The following is a 19,843-nucleotide window of genomic DNA, read 5'->3' on the forward strand; positions in this document are numbered from 1 at the left end:
TTAGTTGATTCACATTTAGATAGTTCCCTCTTTTTGTGTGTTGAAAGGCTCTCTGAATATTTATTTATACTTTCTGTAGACATTGTTTCATTTTTCATATATATATATATATATATATATATATATATATATTGGAGTGAATTTACTAAATCACATGGCATGTCTATGTTTAACCTTTCAAGAAAATGACAGTCTTCCATTTTACATACCTGCCAGCCATGGGTGAGGGTTTCAATTCCACACATCCTCCTGACACTTGTCATTATTATCATTATCATTATTATTACTATTATTATTATATTACCTCATTGCCCTTGTCTAGCTTATTTGCTGGTTTCTTGGTTTTTGGTACAATGATTGAAATCAGAACATTCTACCTCAGCTACAACACACGCGCACACACACACAAACGCACACACACACACACACACACACACACACACACACACACCACCCCTTATTTCTAATATTGATTCTGGGTCTACGTAGCCTTGGATCCATGATCGTCCTCTCTCCCATGTACTGAGGACAAAGACATGTGCCACAATGCCTGGCTCCAACTTTTTAATCGTGAACATTTCAGAAGAGCATATAAAGACAATAGCCTGTCTTGTTCTGTGAGTCTCCTTTTCTCTTGCCTTGTCTTCTAAGTCTCCTTTAATCCACACAGCAACAAAGAGCCCAAACCCATGGCCCTTAGGTTTTCGGTGAGGATGGGCTCAGGAGGCTTTTGGCGTAGATCTGCGTAGACGCCTGCCTGGCGGCACCTCTCCCCGTCTCTCCTGCTGACCCTGGTGCCCTTGCCTTACCCAGGTCAACGTGTTCTGCTCAGGCTTCAGCAAGATGATGTAGCACTTGGGGAGGAAGATGCCACCCAGCAGCCCTGCCGTGGAGGCCAGGATGGAGAAGATCTCCACGGCCACGGTGGCCGTGCCGCGGGCACTATAGTACAGGGGCAGGAAGGCCACCCAGACACTGCAGAACAGCAGCATGCTGAAGGTGATGAACTTGGTCTCGTTGAAGGCGTCCGGCAGACCCCTGGCCAGGAAGGCCACACAGAAGGTGCCCCCCGCCAGGAGGCCCAGGTAGCCCAGCACGCAGGAGAAGGCCACGCCAGAGCCCTCCTGGCACTGGAGGATGATGTAGCTGAGTGCAGAGTCCAGGTCCCTGGCAGGAAAAGGCGGGGAGGTGCCCAGCCAGACCCCACAGAGAACCACCTGAACCAACGAGGCCACCAGGACCAGCGAGGTGGAAGTGCGGGCTCCCAGGCACACCCGGGCCCTGTCCCCTGGCCTGCTGACCCTGAAGGCCAGGACCACGGTCAGGGTCTTGGCCAGATGGAGGAGACCGCCATGGTGAACACCACTGCAAAGGTTGTCTGGCGCAGGAGGCAGGTGGCGGCAGTGGGACGGCCCAGGAAGAGCAAGGGACAGAGGGCGCACAGGCACAGGGTGGCCAGGAGCATGTAACTGAGACCTCTGTTGTTGGCCTTGACCACGGGGGTGTCCCGATGCCTCAGGAACACCCCGAGCACCAGCGCCGCCAGGCCGGCCAGCATGACGGCCACCAAGGCCAGCGTGAGGCCCAGGGGCTCCTCGAAGGCCAGGAAGCTCTCTGTCCGGGGCAGGCAGCTGTCTCTCCTCTGACTCGGGTGCTGCTCCTCAGGGCACTGGAGACACTGTTTCATGTCTGCGGGAGACACAGGGATGGTGTCTGCCATGTGCGTGACAACACCGGCGCCAAGAGGGGAACTCCCTCTGCCCAAGGCTCTTAAGGAGTTTCTCAGCCATCAGTGTAGTTGAGCATCACTCTTGAGTTACCAGTGTGGGGATGGGTGATATCAAAACCCGAGGCACAAGAAGAGCACCTGCTATATACACACACACACACACACACACACACACACACACACACATACATAATACACACACACACATATATATATTTTTTTTAGGGACCTTTTGTTTTTCTTTTTTCTTTCTTTTACTTTTTTTTTTTTTTTTAGTATTGGGTTTAATTTTTTTTTTTTTTTTTTTTTGTGGTACTGGATTTCCTGGAAGCCCTTCTTCCCCTGGACTACACTTCCAGACCTATTTTATTTTATTTTTGGAAACAGGGTCTCTTAAGCCAGCGTGCCTGGCTTCTAAGCTGGGCAGTCCTCCCATCTCCACCTCCCAAGCATGGGGATTACAAGCGTGGGCCACGACACCCAGCTAGTAATGGGTTTAGATACCCAAAAGTATGCCACCTCTAATCTACATCCAAAACCCAGTCCTATTTTTTATTTTTATTTTTTTTGAAACAGGATCTTGTGCTGAGCATGGTGGCTCACACCTATAATCCTTGTACTTAGGAAGCTGAGAGTGAAGGATCACAGGTTCAAAGCCAGGCATGGTGGTACACACTTGTAATCTCAGCATTTGGGGGGCTGAGACAGAAGGATTGTGGTTTGAGGATAGCCTCAGCTACTTAGTGAGGCCCTTTGCAACTCAGTGAGTGCAATTCCTGTTTCAAAACAATAATAAAAAATACAGGGCTGGAGGTGTAACTCATAGATAGAATGTCCAAGGCTCAATCCCAAGTACTGCAAAAATTAAAAAAAAAGAAGGATCACAGTTTTGAGGCCAGCTTCAGCAACATAGAGAGACTTGTTTAAAAAAAGTGAGACCCTGATTAAAAACAAGAAATAAAAAAGGCTAGAGGTGTAGCATGGAGGCAGAATTCCCTTGGGCTCAACTCTAGTTGAAAAAAAAAAAAAAGGAAAAGAAAAAAATATGGGAAAGGGAATTGGGACACACACCACTAGATGAAGAAGCAGGCACCTAGGGAGAAAGTGGCCAACCCCCTGAAGGGGAGACCTCCAAGGAAACCAGTCCTGCCCATACTAAGCCTTAGACTTCCAGCCTCCAAAACTGTGATAAATAATTTCTGTTGCTCAAGTTGCCCAGATGGAAGTATTTTTCTATGAAACATGCCCTGGGATGACTCTCATAGAGATAATACAGAGGAAAATGTGGGATGCAAAAGAACATTCACACGTGTATAAGGTTAAAAAACACAAGGACAGGAGTGGTGGTGCTGCCTGTCATCCCAGACCTTAGGAAGCAAAGACAGGAGCATCACAGGTTGGAGGCAGGCATCAGCCACTTAGTGAGACCCTCAGCAACTTAGCAAGACCCTATTTCAAAGTAAAAATGACTGGCAGTGTATCTCAGAGGTAGAATGCCCCTGAGTTTGATTCTAAGTATTACCCAAATAAACAAACAGGCAAAGCCCATCAAAGTCAGTAGAAGCTACGATAGTGCTACTTGGCATGGGCCATAACCAGGAGGTCATAAGAGGCCTGGGGGGCAGCTCATGCTCTGCCTCTTGATCAGAAGCTAGGGACACAGAGTACTCAGGAGCTGGGAGCTCACTGAGCCATGCAGTGCTGGCCCATGATCTGTGTGTAGGGGGAAATTCAACCAAGAGGTACCTAAAATTGATTTAAGTGCATCCTGGCCAGTGAAGCCCTCAGAAAACTGGATTTGGTGCAACAGCTGTTGGGCGGGGAATCGAGAGGCTAGTGGTGCCCAGTGGCCCCTCAGACTCCGCCTCATGCATGCTCACCTCTTTGGTCTGCAAACTGTCCCTCGGGGCAGGGTCTGCACTCGAAACAGCAGTGGGGGGCTCCCTGTCGGGGTGTCTGGCTGAACCCTGGAGCACAACTCTCACTGCAAACAGAGCTGGGCACCTGAGGAGGAGGAGCAGGTGTCACACTGGCCATCCAGAGAACCATGCACAGGGGGACATGAGCACACGTCATTAAGGACCGACCAAGCGGGGCGTGGTGGTGCACACTTGTAATACCGGCGCTTTGGAGGCTGAGATGGGATGATCTCAGCACAGGTTTGAAGCCAGCTCTGATGGCTTAGAAGACCCTGTTTTCAAATTTAAAACATAAAAAATAGGAGTGTAGCCTGGAAGTAGAAGGGTTTCCAGGAACCCCAGTAACACACACACACACACACACACACAAGGGACAGACTGAGCACCAGAATCCTAGGGAGGATGAGGAGGTGTTATCAGTGACCATCTGGGGCACTGGGGGCCTGGGGACAGAGAGCAGGTGTCACCAAGGACTGGGGCCTCGGGCTCCTAGGGAGCATGAACAGGTATCATCAGTGACTGTCCAGGGCCCGGGTCAAAGGTGCTGGCCGAGGCAGAGCAGGGTCCTTTCTACCCATGTGAGGAGGCACCTTTGGGGGAAACATCACCTCTGTCACATCAGAAGCCAGACTGGAGAGGCCCCCATGAAGGTGTGAGTGAGCACACCCCAGGAGGCTCCACCTGGCTCACCTGGCTGGTGGTGGCAAAGCTAAGAAAACACTGTGAACTGGTGCCTTTCTAGTCTCTCTGGGGCTCCCGCAGCAAGTCACAGGTGCTGAACACACACACACACACACACACACACACACACACACACACAGACTTGGACTGCTGAATGGCCAGTGGCCTCCATCTACACAGGGCCTGCAAAGGGATGGTTCTGCCTTCCCTCCCAGCCCCGCTCCCCTCCAGGAAAGCATTACTGAAAGGGAAGTGGGGTGAGAGGGCCTTCAGGAGAATGCTGGGTTCCCCTCTCTTCAGGAGAGTACAGCAAACCCACCCCCGCTCGAGCCCCCTGGAAGGGAATTCAGTTCATCCTCTGAACTCTAAGCTCCTGCCCCCTGGTTGGAGGCATCTGGGAATGGAGCCTGGCCCCCACATGGACACTCCTAAGGCCACCGTGGACTGGTGCTGCTGCCGAGAAGAGCTGGGCCAGGCCGTGGTCCTAATGACAGCCAGAGAGCTGGGATGTTTTCTGAGGCCCAGAGTAGACACTGAGACACATCCATCCCAAGGAAACAATTACATTTCTTAATAAATAAAATAAGAACACCTATTCTGCCCACCTCCTAGGTACTTCATGAGGCCATGTTTGGCATAGTGTAAAGCCGCCTTTCCATTCACCTTGTGTGTGTGTGTGTGTGTGTGTGTGTGTGTGTGTGTGTACACTACTGGAGACTGGGTCCAGGGCCATTCTAACTCTGAGGTACACTCCCAGCCCATTTTATTTTTTATTTATATTTATTTCTTTTTATTATTTATTTATTTTGCAGTACTGGGGATGTACCCCAGGGGCATTCTACCACTGAGAGACACCCCCATCTCAATTTTTTTATTCTTTATTTTAAAACAGGGTCTCACTGAGTTGCAAAAGGGCTCATTAAGTAGCTGAAGCTAGCTACAAACCAAGATCCTCCTGTCTCACCCTCCCAAATGCTGAGACTGCAAGCAGGCACCACCACACCCCATTTTTTAAAAACATTCTCACTAAGTTGCGGAGGTCCCCGCTAAATTGCTGTGGCTGGCTAAGAACCTGGGATATTCCTGTCTCAGCCAGCCAAGTACTGGGAATACACACATGCACCGTCACCCCCAGAAAACCATTCACCTCTTGAACCCTGGGTCCCTTATGCTAGGTAAGCACTCTACCACTGAGATATACCCTCAACCCTTTTTATTTTTCATTTTTAGACAAAGTCTTGCTCAAGTGCCCAGACTGGCTTCTAACCTGCTATCCTCCCTGACCACATTCATCTTGTGCATTGATAGGAACAAGGACCCTGGCCACTGAGTGTCCCTCCAATCTAATGCTCCAGGACTGGGGTGCTCCTTGCACCCAGGCCACTCACCTGGAGATCCTCCTTCAGGTGGATGGTCATTCTACTCCCCAAATTCTTATGAGGATCAATCGTGCCGATGGGGGTCAAGCGGAACAGGCCTTCAGGAATCTTCTGCCCTTGGAGAATGTCAAATTTGGAAACCAAATCCCCCTTGGCATCAAACCTAATCTCGCTTCCATCAGGGGTCCTGAATTGCACCTTCCTGAGGGGACGAAGAAGCTGAGGAAAGAAGAGTGACTCCGTTGCCTTCCGAGGCCCGTTCCTAGGGCCTGTGCTGTCACCTGGGACCTCTGTATTGAGCAGGTGAAGCTCTGGTTTAGGCTGACTTGCCCACAGTAACAGGGGACACCCAGACCATCATGTTAACTTCGTGTGTGTGTGTGTGTGTGTGTGTGTGTGTGTGTGTGTGTGTGTGTGTTGTGTGTAGAGGGGTCATTCTACCTCTGAGCTGCTTCTCCAGCCCTTTTTATTTTTTATTTTGCCCTCACTAAGTTGCACAGGGCCTTAGTAAGTTACTGAGGCTGGTTGCTAACCTCTGATCCTCCTGTCTCAGCCTTCCGAGTACCAGGCATGTGCCACGGTGCCTGGAAAGAAAGAAAATGTAATGCAGTAATAGTGAATATATAGTTGGGTGTAGTGATGGATGCCTGTAATCCTAGTACTTGGGAGGCTGAGACAGGAGGATCGCAGGTTTGAGGTTCAGCCTGAGCAATGTAGTGAAACTCTCAGAAACCTAGCGAGACCTGTATATATATATATATATATATATATATATATATATATATATATATATATATATATACAGAGAGATACATAGATAGATAGGTGGCTGACGGTGTAGCTTGGAAGTAGAATGCCCCTTGATTCAATCCCCAGTATCACACATTTATAACATGGTGGTCATGAACTTAAATTTTTAATATTTTGTGTGGAAAGAATAACTTTTATTTCCATCTTGAATAATTATCATACCATTATTTAAACATCCTGATATAATGTCCAAAAAATCCTGATATAATTTAATCCAGAAAGCACAAATCAAAATATTTAACTGCAAAAGCTTAAATGAGAGAATCAAATATTTGAACAGTAACAAGAAATTATAAACAATTTCTGTTACCAAATACTCTGATCAAAGTTGTCCTTTTTTGTAAAATCTATACCTTGGAGCCAGGCATGGTGGTGCATGCTTGTAGTTCCAGCACTTGGGAGGCTGAGACAGGAGGATCGCACAGGTTTGAAGCCAGCCTCACCTACTTGTGAGGCTCTCAGAAACTTAGTGAGGCCCTGGTTCCAAATAAATTTAAAAAACATGTCTGGAAGGATAGCCCAAAGGTAGTAAAACCCCTGTGTTCCACGAGTACCACAACAAATAAATAAATAAATAAACTAACTAACTAAAAATTAGGGCTAGGGGTATAGCTAGGAGGTACAATGTCCCTGGGTTCCAGACCCAGTACCAAAAATAATAATAATAATAATTATTATTATTATTATTATTACTAGAAGAAGAAGAAGAAGAAGAAGAAGAAGAAGAAGAAGGAGGAGGAGGAGGAGGAGGAGGAGGAGGAGGAGGAGGAGGAGGAAGAGGAGGAGGCGGCGGCGGCTGGGATACCCCTGCGTTCAACCCGAGCACTAAAATCAAACAAACAAAAAAACCTAGAGTTTAAGCTGATTCCAAGGTTTCCATGATAAAAATAATACTGAAAATTTCTTTAAACATATTGATTATAGCTGGGCATGGTGGCGCACGCTTGTAATCCCCGCACTTGGGAGGCAGAGACAGGAGGATCACGCAGGTTTGAAGCCAGCCTTGCTGGCTTAAGAAATCCTGTTTCCAAATAAGAAAATATAAAATAGTTCTGAGAGTGTGGCCTGGAGGTAGAAGGGTTTCCAGGAACCCCAGTACCACCAAATATATATATATATATATATATATATATATATATATATATATATATATATACACACACACACATATACATATATATATTGATTATACCACCAAAGTTCAATTTAAGTATTTTATTCATAACAAAGTAGCAGGTATAATATTTACTGATGGATGGCCACTCCCCAAGAAATGAAATTCTTACAAACAGTTTTAAAAAATAGTATGTTGATTACAAATTTCTGTGTGGAGGCCAGACATGGTGACACTCACTTAATTCCAGGACTTGGGAATCTGAGACAGGAGAATGGTAGGTTTGCTGCCAGGATCGCAGGTTTGCCACCAGCCTCAGCAACTTATGAGGCCCTCCGCAACTTAAATAGGGCTGGGGGTGTAGCTTGGAGGTAGAATGCCTCTGGGTTCAATCCCAGTACCACAAAATAAAAACAAACCTGTTCAGGGAGCAGAAAACAACAAACTTGTCTCAGGTCAATTTGAGAATCAAAGTCCTTCAATATCAAATTGCTTGCAAAGCCAATCATCACTTAACAGTAATATACTGTATGGGCATTCCACATGTTAAGCCATTAAGTGTAGCTAAGGGTCAGTAGCAATTATTGTTGCCAGTTCTTATTTGTTCCAGAGATATGGTTTTTTTAAATCATTATAAGCCAGTCCTGGTGGCATAAACTTGTACTCCCAGTACTTGGGAGGCTGAGACAGAAAGATTGAAGTTTGGCCAAAGCCTCAGCAAGGGAGTGAGGCCTTCTGCAATTGAGTGAGACCCTGTTTCAGAAGAAAGCTGGGAGTGGTGGCACATGCTTGTAATTCCAGTACATGGGAAGCTGAGACAGGAGGATCTCAGGTTCAAGGACAGCCTCAGCAAGTAATGAGATTCCCATCAATCTAGTGAAACCCTGTTTCAAAACTTTAAAAAAAAAATTCGGGCTGGGGGGTGCAGCTCGAAGGTAGAATACCTCAATATATATATTTATTCTGGGAGTGTAGCTCAGAGGTAGAAGGGTTCCATCTCCAGTACCACCAAAAAAAAAAAAAAAAAAAAAAAAACTTGAAAGTAAAGTGGCATCTTCATAATGTACTGCAGAATTTTAAAATACATCCTCTGAGAACAATACCATTTATTACAGAGGCAACCTACAAATTAGCTCAGAACTAGGTTACTTACTTACTTACTTACTTACTTACTTACTTACTTACTTACTTTTTGTAGTACTGAGGATGGAACCCAGGGGCATTCTACCTCCAAACTACACCCTTAGCCCTATTTTCCATTTTTTATTCTGAAACAGGGTCTCACTGAGTTGCAAAGGGCCTCACTAAGTAGCTGAGGCTGTCCATGAACCATAATCCTCCTGTCTCAGCCTCTCAAATGCTGGGATTACAAGAATGTGCCACCACACCCAGCTAAGAACTAGGGTTCTAAATGAACCTTTTTTCAAGTATGCATAATATTAATAAAGTAAGGTATTTTTCTCTTATGTACTTCAATATGTGTTCTCCAATGCACAACCATGTTGAATAAAAGGATAATCATAGTTTTCAAAAACAGTTTTCAAATTTATTTATTTCTCACTTGGTATGGAGGATTGAACCCAGAGGCATTCGCCCTCCAAGCTACACCCCCAGCCCAATTTTATTTCTCATTAAAGTCAGGATCTCACTAAGTTGCTGAGAGCCTCTCTAAGTTGCCAAGGCTGGCTTTGAGCCAGGTATGGTAGCCCATGCTTGTAATTCCAGTATTAGGGAGACTGAGACAGGAGGATCACATGTTCGAGACCAACCTCAGCAAGTAGTGAGATGCCTGCCCATCAACCTAGTGAGATCCTGTTTCCAAATAAGAAATAAAATTGAGCTGAGGGTATAGCTTAAAGGTAGAATGCCTCTGGGTTTAATTCCCAGTACCACAGAAAAAAGAAGGAAAGAAATAGTTCAATGACCAAGAGCAGAGTAAAAGACATTAACATCTAAAACCTATTATTTCAAATAAAAAACAAAACTTTTAGCCAGGTGTGGTGTTTCAAAATAAACAATAAAAAATAAGGTGGGGGTATAGCTCAGAGGTAGAATGTCCCTGGGTTCAGTCCCTAATAACACACACACACACACACACACACACACACACACACACACACACTGTTAAGCTGGGTGTGATGGCACATGCTTGTAACTCCGCTATTTGGGAGGCTGAGACAGGAGGATCACAAGTTCACAGCCAGACTCTGCTACTTAGTGAGGCCCTCTGCAACTTAGTGAGACCATGTCTCAAAATAAAGAATAAAAAAATAGAACTTGGGTAGAGCTGGCACATAGAATGCCCCTGGGTTTAATCCCCAGTAACACACATGCACACACACACACACACACACACACATACACACACACACACACACACACACACATACACACACACACACATTATTCAGTCTCTTACCTGAAACAATTAAGATCATAACAAATAATGGGTAAACTAAAACACTCAAGAAAATCTATCTGAAAAAACTCTGTTTCCCTTTTCCACCCAGCTGTGATATCTGTGTGTGTGTGTTTAATAGCCATATGGTTTTAGCTTTATCATCTAGTTTAATTTTATAAATCAAAAAATATTTTCAGTCAAGGTTGCTGAAAAATACATAAACACAAGAAATATTTTTTGTGAAAATGGGGGTGGAACACAGGGGCTTTTCTACCACTGGGCTCTACTTCCAGACCTATTGTATACTTTATTTGGAAACAGAGTCTAAGTTGCTGAGAGCCTCACTAAGTAGCTGAGGCTGGCTTCAAACCTACGTGATCCTCCTGTCTCAGCCACCCAAGGGTTGGGATTACAAGTGTGCGCCACCACGCTTGGCCAAATATTTTTTTTTAACCATAATGGACTCATAACTTTTCTACACAGAGCCGGGCATAGTGGTGCACACTTGTAATCCCAGTACTTGGGAGGCTGAAAGGGTTGGATCACAGTTTGCCGACAGCCTCAGCTTCTCTGTAAGGCCCTCCCATAACTTAGTGAGACCTTGTTTCAAAATAATGAATAAAATATATGGCTGAGGGTGTAGCTCAGAGGTAGAATTCCCAAAAGGCAAAAAAAATTAATTTTCTACAGAAAAACATTCCTTTGGGAATCTTTTAATGCTTTGGAAGTTCCAGTAAATACATACAGCTTTACCATTATAACCTATAATTACCTCCCAAATTCCTGTATTTTTTTTTTTTTATGAAGGAACAAACTCAGGAATGGTAAAACGCAGTTCAGTTTGCAGGGCTTCCTCTGGCAATGACTGAGTCCTTGCCCTCCATCACATTCAGAGGAGAGGCAAAATGCCAGCAGAGCTTCCACAGACTGCTCCATCCTCTCCAGGCACCAGAAGACACCCAGACCCCTCAGGCAGATTCAAGCCTCAGCAACTTAATGAAACCCTCAGCAACTTAGTGAGATCTTGTTTAATAAATAAATAAGGCTGGGAGCTGGGTGTGGTGGCCCACACTTGTAATTCCAGCATTCGGGAGGCTGAGACTGGAGGATTGCGGTTCGCGGACAGCCTCAGCTACTTAGTGAGGACTCCACAACTTAGTGAGACTCTGTTTCTAAATAAATAATAAAAAATAGGGCAGGGGGGAGTGGCTCGGAGGTTGAATGCCCCTAGGTTCTATCCTCAGACCTGCAAAAATAAATAAATAAATAAATAAATAAATAAATAAATAAATAAAAAGTCTAGGGGTGTAGCTCAGAGTTAGTGTGTCCCTCGGCTTAGTCCACAGCACAAAAATTAAAAAATAAAAATCTGTCTCACCTGCCAAAAAGCCAATGACCATCATTGTCCTTCTGGCTTACAACCTATGTGTCTCTGGCCCTTGCAATAGTGCCTGTCCTATGGTAGAGGCCCAGTTAATCTGAGCGAAGGGCATGAAAACACCCCTTCCTTGGTCCTAGCCCTCCACTGTCTCCTCAGCAGCATGCCCCCAAGGGATCCCTCTTCACCTCAGGACCTGGGACTCCACCTTCACCCCATCTGGTAGACTTGGAGAGAAGTCCTCTTGCAGCTGCCTGTCTCCCAGTCCACCAGGAGCTGCTGGGTCAGAGACTCTGTGTTAACCATGTGTCCCATTCCCCACCCTGCCCTGAGTCACCCACTCCACACGTTCCCGCTCACCTGCCAGGGCTGCAGGTGCCGAGGGTCTGCACACGTCCCGTCTCCCTGCTCGCAGGCCAGCAGGTTATGCAGGGCATGGGCGATGCTATAGACGGCTGTGTATGCAAGGTCCATTTTATTCACTTCCTGGAAAGGGTACTCCTGTCCTCTCAGACTTTCATTCCCTGAGCAGAACTGAACATCCCCTGCCACTGTGCTGTTCCTGCGTGGCCACGTGCACCCAAAGGTGGCCTCCCAGAACTTCTCCAAGAACATGTCTTCTGGGGTCCGGCTGGGGTGCAGTCGAGCAAAGAACTCATAGAACCCAGGCACATGACTTTTGTGGTGCCTGAGGCCAAAGGCACCTTGCAGGACCTGGGAGACCCCAGGCATGGTGAGGGCTCGCGCCAAGTAAAGGAGGTCGTTGCTGACCCACACCTGGCCTGAGACACGGAGACCCAGCAAACCCTGAAGGATCAGCAGGAAATTCGAGTCGCTCACAAAAATCAGAACCCCTGTGGCAGTGCCGCCCTGCATCCTCTGCACGATGGCTTCGATCTTCTCCAGGGACTTCTGAGAGGGGATGTGGAGCAGGAACTCGATGCACACACCTGCCTGGCCCAGCTCCCGGGCAGCCAGAGAGCTGGCCTCCTGCCCAAAGTCGTCGTCCTGGGCTAGAAGGCCCACCCAGGACCACCCAAAATGGAGCACCAGCTGGGTCACCATGTGGGAGGATGTGAGGTCACTGACATGAGTTCGAAGGAAGGACGGGAACTGGGTCTTGTCACTGAGGATGGGCAGTGTGGATGCGTAGCTGATCTGCCAGGGAAGGGCCGGGGCAATAAGGAGAAGGGTGAGAGCCTGGACTGGGCACGCAGGATCACCAGGCTCAAATAAGAGGCAGTGGGCACACGAGTGCGAGGACAGAATGAGGGGAGCTGGTTCACCCAGTGGCCCTGGACAGTCTTCCCAGATTTGTCCCAGGAAGTCCTACATCACATGGTCATGGGAAGACAGGGCTGGTCACCCAAGCTGGAGCAGAGTTGGGACTTAACCATCTTTGAGAACTGCAAGTTACTGGTATTGGGCCACCCAGACCCATGAATCTCTTATGTTCATGTGGTCCTTGTGAAGGTTTGGTGTTGGTTGAGAAGGAGGTGAATCAGCACCTCTATCTCCAAACTAATTAGGATTCTTAGTCTGCACTTTGTTTTGGTTTTGATATTGGGGATTGAACCTGGGAGTGTTCTACCCCATGAGCTGTACCTCCAGCCCTTATTTGGTTTTGTTTGTTTTTTTGTTTGTTTGTTTGTTTGTTTGCATCATCGAGCCCAGGGGCATTCTACCTCTTAGCTACAACCTCAGCTATTTTTTTTTTTTTTTGGTGGTACTGGGGTTCCTGGAAGCCCTTCTACCTCCGGGCTACACTCCCAGACCTATTTTATATTTTTGAAACAGGGTCTCTTATGACAGCGCAGCTGGCTTCGAACCTGCGTGATCCTCCTGTCTCAGCCTCCCAAGCGCGGGGATTACAAGCGTGCGCCACCATGCCCGGCTGCCCTACATCATTTTTTATTTGGAAACAGTGTCTGGCTAGTTGCTAACAGCCTTGCTAAATTGCTAAGGCTATCCTCAAGCTTGCAATCCTCCTTTCTCAGTCTCCCATGTACTGGGATTTGATGGGCACCACCATTTTTATTTTTTATTTTGAAACAAGGTCTTGCTAAATTGCTAAGGATCTCATTAAGTTGCTGAGGCTGATCTTAAATCTACCATTCTCCTGTCCCAGCCTCCCAAATACGGTGATTACAAGTGTGTGCCCTCATACCCAGCTACAAATAACATTTTTAAAGTACCAAAGCTTGAAACAACATCTCTTCCCACCAATTTCTAGTTCACAAGTCTGATCTCTGCCAGGTGTCCAGTCCCTCGTGTAGGTTAGTTTTGGTAGAGCATGGACTCTAGACTGGACATAGTGCCCTCAGTCTTATAGGACCCCCCCAAGACTCCCAGCTGCAGTGCCCACCCTGATCAAGCCAGACACAGCCCCTCTGGGCTCCTGAGGAGCCCAGGAAGCCACCTGCTACCCACATTCTGTCAATCCCCTCTCTTGCCGCCTATACGGTTCCCTGTTCCTGATTCTTAGGCAGGTTGGAGTCTGACTCTGGTCTACACAGAGCCGTCAAGCCATTCCTTGATGGTGACAATTTGAATGAGATCTTGTCATCCCGTCACTTTATGATCTTCGTGGAATGATAAACAACAGTGTTTTCCCACTTTCATTTGTTTGCTGATTTGTCAAGGAGGAGACCATATCATGTGCCCAGAAGAGAGAAGAGAACTTTGAGATGTGGGCCAGCAGGGTTTGTCTGTGTTTGCTATTGGCCAGTGGCTGAGGTTTCTAGAATAATAAATGTCTTTACCTCTTCTTATCTAGTGCAAAACATTATCCTATCATCAGAGGACAGTGATTAAATAGATTAGGTAAAGGGTAGACTGTCTTAAAGGTATTCCAATATGGTTCATTCACACAGACCAAGTTGACCCTATCTCATATAGATAGGACTGCCAGAGTTTGCAAATAAAAATACAGAATCTTGATTTCACATAAATAATGAATACTATCTGGGAAGGTGGCACACACCTGTAATCTCAGTAATTGGGATGTTGAGACAGGAGGATTACAGGTTCAAGGCAGCTTTGCCAGACTCTCAACAACTTAGCAAAGAGTGTTTCAAAATTTAAAAAAAAAAGGTAAAAGTTCTGGGGTATACCTCAGAGGTAGAATGCTCCTGGGCTTAATATCCAGTACCAGTAAGAGAGAAGGGGGGCGGGAGAAAGAGAGAGAAAAGAAAGGTGGCATTGGATATGCTGCTGCCATGGGAGTGACCCTGGGAGGAGACTGGGAACACCAACAAGGCAAGAATGACACTGGACCCAAGTTCCTGCTCCGGCACCTCTGCACTCAATGAGACCGGACCTGTCACTGATTTTTTTTCTGAACCTGCTTCCTCCTCAGTGCCCCGGGTCATAGTTTTCTCAAGACAAGGTGAACTGGAGGAGAACAGTAAAGACACAGAGAGCGCCAGCAGGGCCTGGACTCAGCTCCCCGTCGTCACCACTGGCCTCATTACCCTCACTATCGCTTGGAAAGGGAAAGGCTTTGTGCAGACTCACCTGGGGGAACTTATAGAGCCCCAGAAGCCGGGCCATGGCGACAGACAGGGCTGACCGCGTGTCCCCCACCACGGCAACCCGGGGCACACCGAGTCCACACACGTAGTTGGGGATGGGCTCCTCCTGCCCTGTGAGGAAGCTCGCTGTCTCGTGGAGGGCTCCTTGCACCGAATCCCCAGAGTTGCGAATGGAGAAGCCCAGTGTCAGGTTGGGCAACAGGTGGACGTTCCTGTTGATGTCCTCGATGGCAAAGACAAAGCTTTGGGCCACCTGGTAGCCCCTCATGGATACACTGAGGGAGAGAGAAGCCCCCGTTACCACTTACTAAGGGAGCAGACAGCAGGAGTGAACTCGCTCAGTGGCTTCTAGGTATATACACATATGTACTGAAAAAAAAAAAAAGGCCAGGGGATTGAACCCAGGGGTATTCTACCTCTGAGCTACATCCCCTAGCCTTTTTTTTTTTTTAATTCTTATTTTGAAACAGGGTCTCAATAGGTTGATGAGAATCTCACTGCTTACTGAGGCTTTCCTGGAACCTTCAAACCTCCTGTCTCAGCTTCCCAAGTACTACGATTATAGGTGTACACCACCACGCCCAGCTAGAAAATATTTTAAATTTATTGTGTTCACATCACCAAAAAATATATGAAGTGATGAGTATGTTGATTAGATTCACTTAATCTTTTTTATATATATTAGGGATTGAACCCAGGGGCACTCTACCTCCGAACAAACCTCTAGCCCTTCATTTATCTTTATTTTATTTTATTGGTACTGAGTATTGAACCCAGAGGTATTCTATCCAAAACTACACTCCAGCCCTTTAATTTTTTTTTGAAACAGGGTCTTGCTAAATTACTGAAGGTCTCATTAAGTTACTGAAGCTGGTCTAAAACCTGTGATCTTCCTGTACTGACTTCCCAAGTACTAAGATTTCAAGTGTATGCTGCCACACCCAGCTACAATTTTTTAATATAGCTAAACATGTACATTTAAAAAGAGAGAGAGGAAAGAATATCTCAAAGTACTGTGTTGGAAAATCCTGTCTGCAAAGACAGACTGGGGTCAGACATTTCCAGTTCAGAAATGGGCAAAGGGAATACAGGTAGAAAGGAACCCCAGAGGGTCTAGCATGGTAGTGCATGTATGCCTGTAATCCCAGTACTTGGGAGGCTGAGATAAAAGGATTTCAGGTTCAAGAACAGCCTCAGTAACCTAATAGAAGCCTGTTTTAAAGCAACAACAAAAAAAATTTAAGAGGAACTGGAGCTGGGTAGAGAAGCAAACACCTCTAATCCCAGTACTTGGGAGGCTAAAATATGTGAATTACAGGTTTGTGGCCAGCTGGCCTTCCATAAACTTAAAAAAAACTGTTTAAAATAAAAAATAAAATAGGGCTGGGGGTCTATTTCAGTGGTATAATGGCCCTGGTCTCAATCCCCAGTATGTATCTATCTCTCCCCCTCCCTCCACACCTTTCCCTACACACACACACACACACACACACACACACACACACACACACACACCAAACACACACCAAAAGAGAAAAGAATCCCAGGAGCTACCTCATGAAGAGACTTATCTATTCCACATTTACTCACTCAACAAACACACCTATGCCATGTGGAAGGCCCTGTTCTAAGCAATGCAGTTACACCAAAAAGACAAGAATCCCTTCCTGACCTGGGGCATCCAGGCTGCAGGGAGACAGAGCCACCTACATTTCAGAGTTGAGTACAAAGAAGAAAGCAAAGATAGAGAAAGTGATTGAGACAAGACGCATCGGGATGACCCTGGGTTGAGTACAAAGGAAAGATGGAGAGAGATGTTGAGAACAGTTCTGGGCAACAGACCCACCGGGATGACCCTGGCCACAGAGCTCCTGCCTCGGACTCTAGGGACGCCTCCTGGGGAGCCCTTGGTCTTCAGGGCTCCCTCCTAACCCAGGCACTTACCTTGAAGACGGCAGCCCAGCCGGCATAGTTGTGAAATCGAACAGGGTGACATTGTAGAAGTGAAGGATGAAGAAGCTGCCCCCCACCACCACGTCCCCAGGACGGTCAAAGCGAGGGGCCTTTCCTGGGGGCCGCCAGCCTATGGGCCCAGAAAGGGAGGCCCCAGAGAGAGAGAGCACGAGGGCAGGAAGCAGGGTGCTCAGCCACATGCCTGCAAGGGGAGGGAACAGCCAGTGACATGGCACCCTGTGTGGGGCTGTGACAGGGGCTTTTTAACCTGGGAGTTGGCTTCGATCAGGGACCAGGTGGCTGGGGACACAGCTGGAACTCTGGGCTTATGGGCCTTGGGGAGAGCAAAGGTCCTGAGCTGGGACTGTGTGGCCACATTATCCCAGTGTCATTAAAAGTTTTACCTACCCCCTGGCTTCCTTGCTTTACCACAGCCAGGGGCATGGCTCTAGGTGTCTTCTGTAGACTTCAGGGAGCACAGCGAGCAGGTTTGCACAGCATTCTATGGGACCTGCAAGCCCAGGAGTAGCTGTGCTCAGGATCCTCAGAGCTCTGGTTTGGAATGGCTCCAGGAAGGTACAAGAGGTAAAGAGTCCCTCACCCCTCATCCCCCACCTGGCAGCACCTGGAAATGGGGATGTCCCCAGATATGCAGGGGGCCCAAGGTCACCAAGCAAAAGGTCACAGGCAGGGACAAGGCATGTTCAGTCACAGCCAGCAGCCCAGGCTGAGACAGTGAGGCCAGGTCCAGGGAGGCTGTGATGTGAGTGACTCCCCAGCACAGAGCAGGAAAGGCAGTGCCCATAACACCACAAGAGGTGGCTGCAGATGTGTGCAAAAAGGAATGATGCTCAACATCCTTAGCCATGAAGGACATGCAAATTAAAGCAATGAGTCAAGGTCAATGGCACATGCCTGTAGTCCCAGTACCTGGGAGGCCGAGACAGGGGAATCATGAGTTCAAGACCAATCTCAGCAACTTAGCAAGACCCATGGCAATTTAGTGTTTCAAAATAAAAAAGTAAGCCAGGTGTGATGACACATCCTGTAATCCTAATGCATCGGAGAAAGAGAAAAGAGGATTTCAAATTTAAAACCTTTGCGTGGCCAGGCGTGGTGGTGGCGCACGCTTGTAATCCCATGCTTGGGAGGCAGAGACAGGAGGATCACGCAGGTTCGAAGCCAGCCGCGCTGGCTTGAGACCCTGTTTCCAAATAAAAAAAAATATATCAAGACTACCGAGATCGCGTCCACCCCGGGAGCACAGTCCCCTTACCGCTCCTCCGCTGCCGGTCCACGCCCGCCACCCAGCTCACCATGGATGATGATATCGCTGCACTCCTCGTTGACAACGGCTCCGGCATGTGCAAGGCCGGCTTCGCCGGTGACGATGCCCCCCGGGCCGTCTTCCCGTCCATCGTGGGGCACCCACGGCACTAGGGTGTGATGGTGGGCATGATCCAGAAGGGCTCCTATGTGGGTGACGAGGCCCAGAGCAGGAGAGGCATCCTGACGCTCAAGTACCCCATCGAGCACGGCATTGTCACCAACTGGGACGACATGGAGAAGATCTGGCATCACACCTTCTACAACGAGCTGCGTGTGGCCCCTGAGGAGCACCCGGTGCTGCTGACTGAGGCTCCACTGAACCCCAAGGCCAACCATGAAAAGATGACCCAGATCATGTTTGAGACCTTTAACACTCCAGCCATGTATGTGGCCATCCAGGCTATGCTGTCCCTGTACGCCTCTGGCCGTACCACTGGCATTGTGATGGACTCCGGTGACGGGGTCACCCACACTGTGCCCATCTACGTGGGTTCTCCCTTCCCCATGCCAATCTGCATCTGGACCTGGCTGGCCGGGACCTGACAGACTACCTCATGAAGATTCTGACTGGGCGAGGCTACAGCTTCACCACCACAGCGGAGAGGGAAATTGTACGTGACATGAAGGAGAAGCTGTGCTATGTTGCCCTGGACTTCAAGCATGAGATGGCCACCGCAGCCTCCAGCTCCTCCCTGGAGAAGAGCTACGAGCTGCCTGACAGCCAGGTGATCACCATTGGCAATGAGCAATTCCGCTGCCCCAAAGCACTCTTCCAGCCTTCTTTCCTGGGCATGGAATCCTGTGGCATCCATGAGACTACCTTCAATTACATCATGAAGTGTGATGTTGACATCCACAAGGACCTCTGTGCCAACACAGTGCTGTCTGGTGGTACCACCATGTACCCAGGTATCGCCGACCGGATGCAGGAGGAGATCCCAGCCCTGGCCCCCAGCACGATGAAGATCAAGATCATCGCTCCCCCTGAGCGCAAGTACTCTGTGTGGATCGGCGGCTCCATCCTGGCCTCGCTGTCCACCTTCCAGCAGATGTGGATCAGCAAGCAAGAGTACGACGAATCCGGCCCCTCCATCGTCCACCGCAAATGCTTCTAGGCGGACTGTTACTTAGCTGTGTTACACCCTTTCTTGACAAAACCTAATGCGCAGAAAAACGAGATCAGATTGGCATGGCTTTATTTGTTTCCTTTTTTGTTTTGTTTTGTTTTGTTTTGGCGCTTTTGACTCAGGATTTAAAAACTGGAACAGTAAAGGTGACAGCAGTCGGTTGGAACGAACATCCCCAAAGTTCAACAATGTGGCCCAGGACTTTGTACATTCTTCTTTTTTTTAATAGTCATTCCAAATAATACTGAGATGCATTGTTACAGGAAGTCCCTCGCCCTCCCCAAAGCCGCCCCACTCCTCTTCAAGGAAGATGGCCCAGTCCTCACCTGAGTCCACACAGGGGAGGTGACAGCATTGCTTTTGTGTAAATTATGTAATGAAAAATTTTTAAATCTTCACCTTAATACTTTTTTATTTTGTTTTATTTTGAATGGTCAGACATCAAGGCCCCCCAATATTTTGCCCCCCAACTTGAGATGTATGAAGGCTT

At 47.6% G+C, this 19,843-nt stretch overlaps 2 pseudogenes across 2 annotated transcripts; one reads left to right on the forward strand and one right to left on the reverse strand.

The window, feature by feature from the left end:
• Positions 1–719: 719 nt before the first annotated feature.
• On the reverse strand, positions 720–16,998 carry LOC308268690 (vomeronasal type-2 receptor 26-like; annotated as a pseudogene). The gene is made up of 6 exons: positions 16,889–16,998; positions 14,928–15,219; positions 11,772–12,569; positions 5,718–5,927; positions 3,610–3,733; positions 720–1,689 (listed from the first exon to the last, which is right to left on the reverse strand). The product of its transcript is annotated as a vomeronasal type-2 receptor 26-like (transcript).
• A 1,189-nt stretch (positions 16,999–18,187) lies between these two features.
• On the forward strand, positions 18,188–19,341 carry LOC308269006 (actin, cytoplasmic 1-like; annotated as a pseudogene). The gene has a single exon. The product of its transcript is annotated as an actin, cytoplasmic 1-like (transcript).
• The last annotated feature ends 502 nt before the right edge of the window (positions 19,342–19,843 follow it).

Source organism: Muscardinus avellanarius (assembly GCF_963383645.1).
Source record: "Muscardinus avellanarius genome assembly, chromosome: 10".
Taxonomy (NCBI): domain Eukaryota; kingdom Metazoa; phylum Chordata; class Mammalia; order Rodentia; family Gliridae; genus Muscardinus; species Muscardinus avellanarius.